The following is an 11,582-nucleotide window of genomic DNA, read 5'->3' as shown; positions in this document are numbered from 1 at the left end:
CCATTGGAATAGCTTGTGGGCATGAGGTCAGAGGTCCACTGAAATTAATTAAGGAGAAATTGGTGAGTCCTAGTTCATAGACCACATATTCGGACTAGGTGTCAAATTTTAGGGAATGATTAACCAGAGTGGGAGATTGGCTAGAAAGCATCTGAGAATATCACAACATATGATGAAACAGGAAACAGGCAAGAAATCAAAGTTTGCTGTTTTGCTAGTGAAGATAGTGTTACTTCCAGTCATAAGTGAAACTTTAAAAGCAAGGTTTAGTGGACTTTCTCAAATCAAAAGGAGATTGAATAGGGTGAAATATTTGATAAGGGCTTCATAGAGAGAGAAGTCTCACAGCCATTTGAATATGCTCAAACAGTATTTTGATAGGGAAGGAAAGCAAAGGAAGAATGTGTTACTAGTTACAACACAGAGTGAAGAACCAAGTTCAAAGGACTCTGAATTGGACATTCCTCAAATTAGATTGAACAATGAGGAAGTTCTCAAAAATTGGGATAAATTATTATTACCTTCCAGAAGAAGATCAAAATGACCTAAAAGAGTTATTACTATTGCATGTAGAAATATTTGGGAATAAACTGGGAAGTGCTAATTTAGTTATGCCTGATAAAGATTTAGGAATTGCTGTTCCAATTAAATAACATCCTTATAGACTTAAGACTCTAAAGTGGGCACAGGTTTAAAAAGAGATTGAATGCATGTTCTAAGACAACATAATCAAAGTGAGCTGCAGTGACTGGAGCCCACCCATAGTGATGGTACCTAAATCAGATGGTACCCAATAATTATGCATAGACTATCGCAAAGTCAGCACAGTCACAAAATCTACTTCATATCCAATTCCACATTTGGAAGACTGTATTGAGAAGGTGGGACAAGCAACTCATATTTTTAAGTAGTGCTTACGCAAAGGACACTGGCAGGTACCTTTAACTGAAACAGCGGAGATAATTTCGGCTTTGATGACACCAAATGGACTACATCAATTTAAAGTCCAGCCATTTGGTGTGAAAGATGTGCCAGTCACATTTCAAAGACTAACCAATAAAATCATGTCTGGTTTAAACAACTCCATTTCCTACCTATTAACGTCATCCCGCCCCCTTGACCTGCCCGCCTTCCGTGGACTGACCTATCCCCTCCCTACCTCCCCACCCATACTCTCTTCTCCACCTATCTTCTCCTCTATCCATCTTTGGTCCACCTCCCCCCTCTCCCTATTTATTTCAGAATCCTCTCCCCCATCCCCATTTTCTGATGAAGGGTCTAGGCCTGAAACATCAGCTTTTGTGCTCCTAAGATGTAGCTTAGCCTGCTGTGTTCATCCAGCTCCACACTTTGTTATGTGTGGGGTACCTGGCGATTTTTAGTCACACATGGAAAGAATATGTGCGACATGTAGTAGAATTGTTTGATCAACTTTGCATGGCAGGCTTGGTCATCAACCTGAGTAAGAGTGAATTCAAAAGAGCCCAAGTCACATTCCTGGACCATGTTATCGGACATGGAAAGCTGGCCCAACACAGTGTGAAAACAAAGGTTATTGGTGAGTTTCCCGTACCATCGATGAAGAGAGCAGTACTATGATTCCTGGGATTGAATGGATTTTATTGGAAATTCGTACCGAATTTTAGCAGTGTGGTTTCTCCATTGACTGACCTATTGAAGAAGTGCAGAAAATTTCAGTGGATGGTAGACAGTCAGGCAGCATTTGACAGCCTGAAAACAGTGTTAACCACTGCCCCAGTGTTAACCACACCTAATTACACAAAGCCATTCAAGGGGCTATCGATGCGAATGATGTGGGTGTTGGTGTTGTACTCTTACAAGAAGACAACAAGATAGAAAGACCTATGGATATTTCTCCAGAAAATTGGATATTCATGATTGAGAAGGAAAACCTTGAGCTTGGTGTTGGCATTACAATATTTCAACATTTATATTACCAGTAATGTGCCTTAGACAATTGTATATACTGACAATACCGCATTAAAGTTTTTGGAGAAATTTAAGTACAGAAATTCCAATATTTTAGATGGAGCTTATTACTGCAACCATTCAATTTGAGAATTATACACATGGTGAGATGAGAAAACGTAATTAGCAGCGTGTTGTCATGACTTGGATGAAGACAGATGGAGACATGCAGTGGCAGGTGTAAATGGACTGAAATAGAATGTAGTAGTGCATATTTGCTACTGCATTGTGCATGTATTGTAGTGTACCAATAAAGTAAGACTAAGGGTTTTAAAATGAAGCCATCTTTGTATACTGATGGTTCCATTTTTAAGTGTGATGCTGCTGTCACATTAAAAACATAATTCTGTCCTTGGTTTTTTTGAAGACAGGCTGTGAAGGTCGAGGCCCAAAGACACCAGGGAGTACAGTTTAACAATGGAAGGGGAGTGACCAGTTCTCCCAGTTCAGATTTTTTCCTGGAGATAGTGAGACCTGCAAATGCTGGAGTCAGTGTTAATACAGTGTGGAGCTGACAGAACACAGCAGGTCAGGCAGCGTCAGAGGAGCAGGAGAGTCACCGTTTCAGGTTTACACCCTTCATCAGGAGTGTTTTTTCTTGTTTTTTAGCCAAAGTGCCAAAAGTGTTGCAAGCTTCATTAAAGTACTCACTGACTCCCACAACTACCTTGACTACGCCTCCTCTCAACCACCCTCCTACAAAAACGTTATCCCATCCCCTCAATTCCTCTGCCTCTGCTGCATCTGCTCCCAGGATGGGGTGTTCCACTCCAGGACATTCCAGATATCCTCCTACTTTAGAGACCGTTGTATCCCATCCTCTGTTATTAAGGATGCCTTCAATCGCATCGCCCCCATTTCCCACACTTCTGCCCTCAAAACTCCTCCCTCCAACAGCAATAAGGTGTCCACCTAGTCCTCAGGTACCATCCTACCAACCTCCAAATCTAACACATTGTCCTCCGATATTTCTGTTACCTACAATCAGATATCACTATGAGAAAGATATTTCCTTCCCCACACCTGTCTACTTTCCGCAGGTACCTTTCACTTCGGCTTAGTTCTAGAGTTGTCTGGGTGATGGTGAGCAGGAATAGTGAAGCTCGCCTCCCAAGTGCATCAGAACTACCATAAGGACTGTGAGAATGCTATTAACAAGCAGATCAACCTGGAGCTCTATTGCTCCTATGTTTACCTCTCCATATCCTTTTACTTTGACTGGGATGATGATGCCCTGCATCACATTGCTGAGTTCTTCAAGGAGCAGTCCCATGAGGAATGGGAACATGCTGAGAAACTGATGGCATTCAGATTAAACAAGTCCTCTTAAAGGAAGGACATCAAGAAGCCAGAGCAGGATGAGTGAGGCAATGGTCTAGAGACAATGCAGACAGCTCTGCAGATGGAGAAGAATGTGAACCAGAGTCTGCTGGATCTGCACAAACTCACCTCTGACCACACAGACCCTTATCTGTGTGACTTCCTGGAGAGGCACTACTTGGATGAGCAAGTGAAAATCATCAAGAAACTGGGAGATCACATGACCAACCTGAAGAGACTGGGAGCCCCTGAGAATGATATGGGAGAGTGACTGAACTAACTGCAGGCAGCAAGCTTGGTTTGATACTGTGAAGAATTGCATATTATCTATCCTTCCTGTGGTGGAGAGCAAGAATGGGAAGTGGTGATTTGTGCTTAAGTTGTAGAAGGAGCTGAGATCTAGGCTCTCTATTGTGAAATGTAATAGTTTTAACCATGGTAAAATAAATGGTTCAACAATCAAAAAAAAATTATTTGCTTGGAGGCTGAAGGGCCTGTTTCTATGCTGTAATTTTCTCTGACTCCCTTGTCAGCTCCACACTCGTCACCAATCTCTCCACCATACCCGATACCTTTCTCCACAACCACAGGAGCTACATCTGACCCACACCTCCCCTCTCACCTCTGCCCAAGGCCCCAAACAACCATTCCAAATCTGGTAGATATCCACCTGCACTTCATCCCATCTAATTTGTTGCGTCCGCTGTTCCTGAAGTGGTCTCCTTTATATCGGAGAGACCAAAAGCAGACTGGAGCATTGACTCGTGGAGCATCTTCACTCTGCATGCACCAACTAACCCGGCCTTCCGGTTGCCATCCATTTGAATCCCCCTTCCCACTCCTCCACTATTAGAGTGAGGCCAGATGTAAACAGGAGGAACAACACCTGACATTTCAACTGGGGAGCTTACAGCACAAGGGCCTGAATATTGACTTCACCAGTTTCAAAATCCCTCCATGCCCAGCCTTATCCATCTCCTGCCTCTTTGGCCTTTCCTACCTGTCCATCTTCCTACTCACCTATCCGCTTCACCCTTGCCACTGACCAATCACTATAACGCCTTTACCTGCATCCACCTATCACCATCCCACTAACCTTTCCCTAGGCCCAAACCTTTCGCTCTATTTATTTCTGGGCTCCCCTTCTCCTCCCCAGTCCTGATAAAGGATTTTGGCCTGAAATGTTGACTTTGCTGTTTTTCTGATGCTGTGTTTGTCCAACTCCATATTTATTGACAAAAGGATTCTTCTGACTTTCGCTGAAATCTTTCTCTGCATGTTGTTCCCTCCTGCCTGTAAGAATCTGTGTTTGAAGTTTTGCCAGAGGCTGTGTTTGTGGGATGTTACTATATTGGAACAGTTAATTAGTTAAGCTCCTGTATTGGGTTGGTTAGGTTTTCTAATGATTAAGTTACTCTAAATTCCACTTTCTTGTGTTTGTGTTTCAACTGTAGTGTTTATATAAATTTTCTTTCACTTAAAGCTGAGTGGGTTGCCCAGTTATGTAATACCTGGAAAGCCCACTTCACATCTGTCTTTAAGATAAGAAAATGTTAGGGTTTAGACTACCTTCTTAAAATATTTGGATGGGGATCTGCCCTGGCCCATAACACATCAAATCAAGTTCCCTCAGGAGGAACTGTTGACATAATAGAATCCAACATCGGTCAGTCTTGTAGGACCATTACATGCAGTGAGGGAATTGCATGTGGTCAATCAGGGAGCTGCAAAGACAGTGGTCAGAGGTCTGATCGGGTCATGTCTAGGAAGTGTGTATTGATGTTGGACTGAGTTCTGGGGTGAATGTCGTCCTGGGTTCCATGTCTTGATTGTTAAGGAGGATGTTGTGGAGGCAGAGTTTGGGGGCAGTGGAATCATTGATAAGAGAGCATGGGGCAGTCAGTGCTGGGTTGGGAAAGCAGAGGCATGGGTTGAGATGGGACAAAGATGGTGATGGGTCAAATCAAGGTACAAGGTGCCCATATGGAATAGTGGCATGGCCAGCTATGGGAGAAATGTTTTTGACAGCCACCAATAGGGGGAGCATTGAGGACTGGGGAGGCTTCATGAAGATGTAATATCAGGAGGACAGTTAGAGGCAAAGTTCAATGTGATGGACCTCTGCATGATTGCCATGGCGGTGGCGGTTGTGGTGGTGCAAATGGTCTATTCGGATAGTACAAAGTAAAAGGGGATATGAAGCTCGAGGATGGTACTTGGTGATCAGATCGGGGGGTGAGGTCCAGTGTTGTCACTATCCAATGTAACCTTTTTGAAATTTGCAAGGATGCTGTGGGAGGTGGAAACAATTACCTTATCATCTGTCATGTAGCTATTACGATGGACTTTAGAATGGCCTTTATTGTCACGTGCATGCGAATGAGTGCAGTGAGGAGTCTGTAATGTCGCCTCTTTAGCGCCATCTTAGGTACAGGGTGCCTAGATACAGGCACTTCAATTGTTTATTACAGAATTGAAAGAGTGAAAAAAATCTAGCATAGGAATACAAAGTTTTAAGAAGAACACAAATTACTCTAAGTCCAGAATAAGAATAAAAAGCATCTTTAAAAGCAATCAGATTGTATTCCTTTTCACTGAATGCGTGCCTGGTGGCTTCAGATCACAAGGTCTCGCTGCCTCCACATGCTGGGCTCCCCAGACTGCGACTCGCCTCCAGGACTTGTCTCCCAGGTCAGCCTGGGCTCGGTCTGTTCCTGCTCTGGCTCCGGCTCCGGCCCACGATTCGCCTCCAGAACTTGTCTCCCAGGTCGGCCTGGGCTCGGTCCGTTCCTGCTCCAACTCCGGCCTGAGACTTTCTTCTGGGACACGCCCCGTCTCCGACTTGTTTCCAGAGAATGGTTGGACTCGGACTTTCCTCCATTCTCCATTCTCTCTGGGTAGGGAAGTCTAAGAAGTTAAAGATTGGGGAGAGGGGGAGGAATAACTGCAGAAAAGAGGAGGAAAAAGAAAGAAAAAGGGAAAGGAACTTTAATGAATGTAATGAGAATCTTTATGATTGAAGTGGGTCTGACAATAGGAGGGTGATTAGAGCCCAGCATGGATTCCCTATTTGGTGTAATGTTTGGTCATTCAGGCACCATGCAATGTTCACCAAGTAGCAGTACATGCTGAATGAATGATGGAGAAATGGCCCTTGTTTCTGAAGAGCTGCACGAATCACTGGCTGGAGGGTATTTGCAGTTCTCAAATGCAGGGGGATGCTACCACTGACTTTTCTGAGACACAAGAACCTTGTGTTCCCAATGTAGATCAATTCTACTGAGAGTACAGCACCCGGCTGCTGGTGGGACAGTAGGGCTGCCTTTCTAAAATGGTGATGACAGAAAGATCAATGCTAATGGCCAGCCTTGGAGCAGCAGTAGTCCACTGCGGAGGACAAAGAATACCCAATTCCAGAGTATTTCATCTGATTCCATGCCCCCAGAATGGATGAGGTGCAGTGTCAACACAGACTCCATATGTCGGAGGACATTGATGGGACTATGATGGAGTGAGACCAGCAAGCTGTAGAAATGGGGAGCCGACCTAGTCCGGTGGCAATGAAAGTGACTGCTGCTTTGAACCTTTATAGAGTCAAAGAGTCATATAGCACAGAAAAAGGCCCTTCGGTCTAACTCATCTATGCTGACCGGGTTTCCCAAGCTTGACTAGACACATTTGCCTTTGTTTGGCCTTTATCTCTCTAATCCTTTCCTGTCCATGTAACTTCCAAATGTCTTTCAAATGCTGTAATTGTACCTGTCTCGACCACTTCTTCTGGCAGATCGCTCCATATTTGCACCACATTCTGTGTGAAACAGTTGCCCCCGAGGTCCCTTTTAAAGCTTTCCTATCTCACCTCTGGTGCCCTTTAGTTTTGAACCCCTCTACCACAGGAAAACACCTTTGCTCCTCACCTAATCAAATTTTCTCATGATTTTATAAATCTCTATAACGTCAACCTTCAATGTCCTATGGTCCAAGGAGAAAAGCCCCATCCTATCCAGCCTCATAACTCAAACCCTCCAGTCCAACAACATTCTTGTAAATCTCTTTTGCACCCTTACCAAATTAATAATATCCTTCCTTATAGCAGAGTGACCAGAACTGTAGACAGTATCCCAAAAGTGGCCTCAACAATGTCCTGTACAGCAACAACATGACGTTCCAACTTCTATACTCAATGCTCTCACCAGTAAAGGCAAGCATGCCAATACCTTCTTCATTACCCAGTCCACCTGTGTCGCCACCCCTACGTCTCTCTGTTTGACAATACTCCTCAAGGCCTTATCACTAACTCTGTAAGTTTGTTTTACCAAAATGCAACACCTCATATTTATCTAAATCAAACTCCATCTGCCACTCCTCAGCCCATTGGTCCAGCTTATTAAGATCCGTTGTATTCTTTGATAACCTTCTTTACTCTCCACTATACCACTAATTTTGGTGTCATGCACACTATCTATACCTCCAAATGCAGGTAAATCCTATCCCTCAAAACCCCTTCCAACAAATTACTCACCACTAATGTCAGGCTCACCAGTCTACACTTCCCTGGCTTTTTCTTGCAATCTTTCTTAAGTAAAGGCACAACATTAGTCACCCTCCAGTCTTCTAGCACTTGATCCATGGTTTTTTGATACACATAGCCCAACATTTCTCTTCCCTAGCTTCCCACAATGTCCTGGGATACACTTGATCTAGTCCTGGAGATTTATCTACCTTTACATGTTTGTAGACCTCTAATACCTCTTCTTCTGTAATGAGGACATTTTTCAAGATATCACTATTTAATTCCCAAAATTCCCCAGCTTCCATGTCTTTCTCCATAATCTGACATTGCATATTTTTTACTATCTCACCCATTTCCTGTGGTTCCACACGTAGGCAGCCTTGTTGTTCTTTCAGTGGCCCTATTCTCTCCCTAGTTGCGCTTTTGCCCGTAATACACTTGCAGAATCTCTTTTGATGATCCTTAAGTGCCGAGGCTATCTCATGTCTCCTTTTTGCCCTCCTGATTTCCCTCTTAAGTATGTCCCTGTACTCCTTAAGGGATTCATTCAATCTGAACTGTCAAGCCTGACACATGCCTCCTTTCTCTTGACCGGAGTCATCCAACGTTCCCTATTCCTACTAACCTTGTCCTTCACACTAACAGGAACACACTGTCCTTGAAATCTCCTTATCTCACTTTTGAAAGCCTCCTGCTTGCCAGTTGTCCCTTTACCTGTGAACTGCCTTCCCAATCAACTTTTGAGAGCACCTGTCTAATGCTGCTAAAATTGGCCTTGCTCCAATTTCAACCTTTAACCTTTTGATCAGTTCTATCCTTTTCCATAAATAGTTTAAAATTAATAGAAGTATGTACAGAGAACTCACCCACTCACACCTCAGTCACTTGCCCTGCTTTATGCCCCAAAAGATTGTTGGGTTTTGCTCCTTCTCTGGCATTACTTCTACATATTGATAAAGAAAATTGTAACAAAGAAACTTAACAAATTCCTATCCACCTAAGCAGTCGCAGTCTATGTTTGAAAGTTAAAATCCCCTACCATTACAGCTTATTGACTGGCCGCTCCCAGAGAGCAGCAGGTGACCTGTGTGGGATCCCTCAGTCATCCAATCACAAATACATTAGGTCAGTGACTGATGACAGGGCCAGTGCTGTAGGATCCCAGGTGCAGGGTACCATTGAATGTACACACTTGGCACTGGGGGGGCCATATCACAACACTAAGCAATTTATCAAGATTCAGTTAATGTGCAGGAGATCTGTGATCATCATCACCACCACTTCCTGGAGATGTGTACCTGCTACCCTGGCATCTGCCATGACTCCTAGATCTTGGAGCACTGTAATATACCTGGTGCATCTACGGGTCCAGATGCCTTATAAGGCTAGTTACTGGGGTACAAGGGCCCCTAGTTTAGAAGGGGTGGACACTAGGAAGTTGTTTCCATAAGGCGGGGAGACTAGGACCCATGGGCACAGCCTTAAAATTAGAGGGGGTAAATTTAAAACTGAAATGAGACGACATTTCTTCAGCCAGAGAGTGGTGGGCTTGTGGAATTCATTGCCACGGAGTGCAGTTGAGGCCAGAACGTTGGATGCCTTCAAGGCAGAGATCTACAAATTCTTGATCTCAGAAGGAATCAAGGGCTACGGGGAGAGTGCAGGGAAGTGGAGTTGAAATGCCCATCAGCCATGATTTAAATGGCGGAGTGGACTTGATGGGCCAAATGGCCTTACTTCCACTCCTATGTCTTATGGTCTCACGGCTCATGAAACAATTGCACGACCTCCTGGCAAGTGCAGAGTGCAGAGACATTGCTGCTCATGCTTTAACCAGAGACATTGTGTCACAGGCACGAGAGCCACTGAAAATGCAGGTTCACTGCTTGTCTTGGGGCACCCCTCTGATATAGTCTGGTAGAGTCTGCTGCACCATCCTGGTGTGCCGTGCTCTGCACAGTTGGAACTGGCTGAGAGGCAATGTGTGATATGCTGAAGAACTGCAGAAATGGGAGCAGTGTTCAGAGGAGAAGCGAGAGGACATTAGGGAAGAGGTAACACACTCTGTGTATGACAGAGGTCATTCACATCGAGAGCTATAAGCCAGATAGTACCTGATAGACACCCAGTTTCAGTAGATGGGAGCTGGGTGCAGCAGACAATCATGGAATGTGAAATAGTGTTCATCCTCATGCCAGCATTTGGTTTGCGTAATGGGGGCAACTGCGCCTCAAATTGCTTTGTTTACACTTACTTTTGCTGGCTATAAATAAAAATGCATCTTGCAGTTGTTTGGTTGCTTGCCTGTATGTGATATTCCCCTACTGTGGCAGCAACAATGCAACAAGCATTGGGGTCAAGGGCAGAGCAACAGTGACTGAACGAGATGTGCCTAAGGACATGGCCTGGAATTTAAACAATGACTACGGTGAGCGAATGGGATTGCATGTGTGGGTTGCACAACTGCACAGCTGCCCAAAGGTTTTTTTAATGCCAACTGATATGTGGATCCATCGCCTTTCAGTTCCATGCTGCACATGGACCTCAGAGCCAACAGGAAAATGTAGGGGAATGTCGCTGAAGAAGTGTCAGCCATGCCAGTTATATGCAACACTTAACACTTTCTTGTGGTAATTTTTATTGGCCATTATTTAATCAGTTTGGATGCCCATTTGGAATTTGAGTTGCTTGTCGAATTTTTTCTTTCTTTCCTGAATTTCCTGAAGTCCAAGATGGCGGTGGAGCAGTGGCGCTACATCTGAGCTCCTGGCCCAAGGCTTGTCCGCTTCCATCTGATTTCTTTGTTATTTTTCTTCTTACTTTTGCATTTTTCTTTTGCTCCTTTCTTCTGCTGTCTTTCTTGTCTTTTTGGTGGCCCTTTTGGCATCTTTGGCAGGGCAAGAACGGGCCTGGCCTCCAAGGCACGTGCGGCATGGGTGGCAAGAGTCAGTTTCTTGGTGAAAGTGAGCCAGGGCGGAGGAGAGCAAGCCTTCAGAAAGCTCATGAAGATAGTCAGTGTGGGCCCAGCGGTGAGAGGTGGGACCAGTGCATGGCAATTTCGGCATTGGAGGGCCCAGCACAGGACTTGAGGTGGTACTGGTGGCACCAGCTTTCAAGATGTCGGCAACAGCATGGCATCCTCTGTGGTTGGTGGCGAAGGCAGCATCTATGGTCAGGGTTGGTCAGCTGCAGCAATGCAGTTGGCCAGAATCAACACTCCTGGTGGATCGACGGGAGCAGCAGTTCCCTCAGTGGTGGAGTGGTAGGCCTGTGAAGGGGTCCTGGAAAGGCTGGCATGAGGGGACAGTGGAGGGCATGATGCCCTTTAGGAAGGCCCCCAACATTCCCATGTTGAACGGAGGACAAGAAGGAAGGCAGAACCCTGTTTTTAGTTATATTCTAGTAATATCTTAATAACTTCTGTATCTCAAAATGGCACTGGAATGTGGTGACATCTTACACTTATCACTGTATTTATTTGTTAAGTGACAAGAAATTATTTGATTCAATTAAATTGGTATCTGTATGAATTTAATCAGTTTGCAATGGTGGAGTTTCTAAAATCCAAGGATAATATAAATTAGGAAGAGTGATCATACAATCATTGAATCTTGGTCCAATCCACTGAGTATTTTCACTCATCAATATAACTCTTCTAACATCCACATCTTGATTTCTACTTTCAGACTATTTCTTATCCCTTCCCACGGTTTACTCCAAATTCTTAGAATTTAACTTATAAGCTTCAATGTAGAATGTT

At 44.3% G+C, this 11,582-nt stretch overlaps 1 pseudogene; it reads left to right on the top strand.

Annotated features, from left to right (window-relative positions):
* The first annotated feature begins 1,437 nt into the window (after nucleotides 1-1,437).
* On the top strand, nucleotides 1,438-3,580 carry LOC125454858 (ferritin heavy chain B-like; annotated as a pseudogene).
* The last annotated feature ends 8,002 nt before the right edge of the window (nucleotides 3,581-11,582 follow it).

The sequence above is a fragment of the Stegostoma tigrinum genome, chromosome 9 (assembly GCF_030684315.1).
Source record: "Stegostoma tigrinum isolate sSteTig4 chromosome 9, sSteTig4.hap1, whole genome shotgun sequence".
In the NCBI taxonomy this organism is placed as follows: domain Eukaryota; kingdom Metazoa; phylum Chordata; class Chondrichthyes; order Orectolobiformes; family Stegostomatidae; genus Stegostoma; species Stegostoma tigrinum.
The sequence above is the reverse complement of the archived record's forward strand: the minus strand, read 5'-3'. Positions and strand labels throughout refer to the sequence as shown.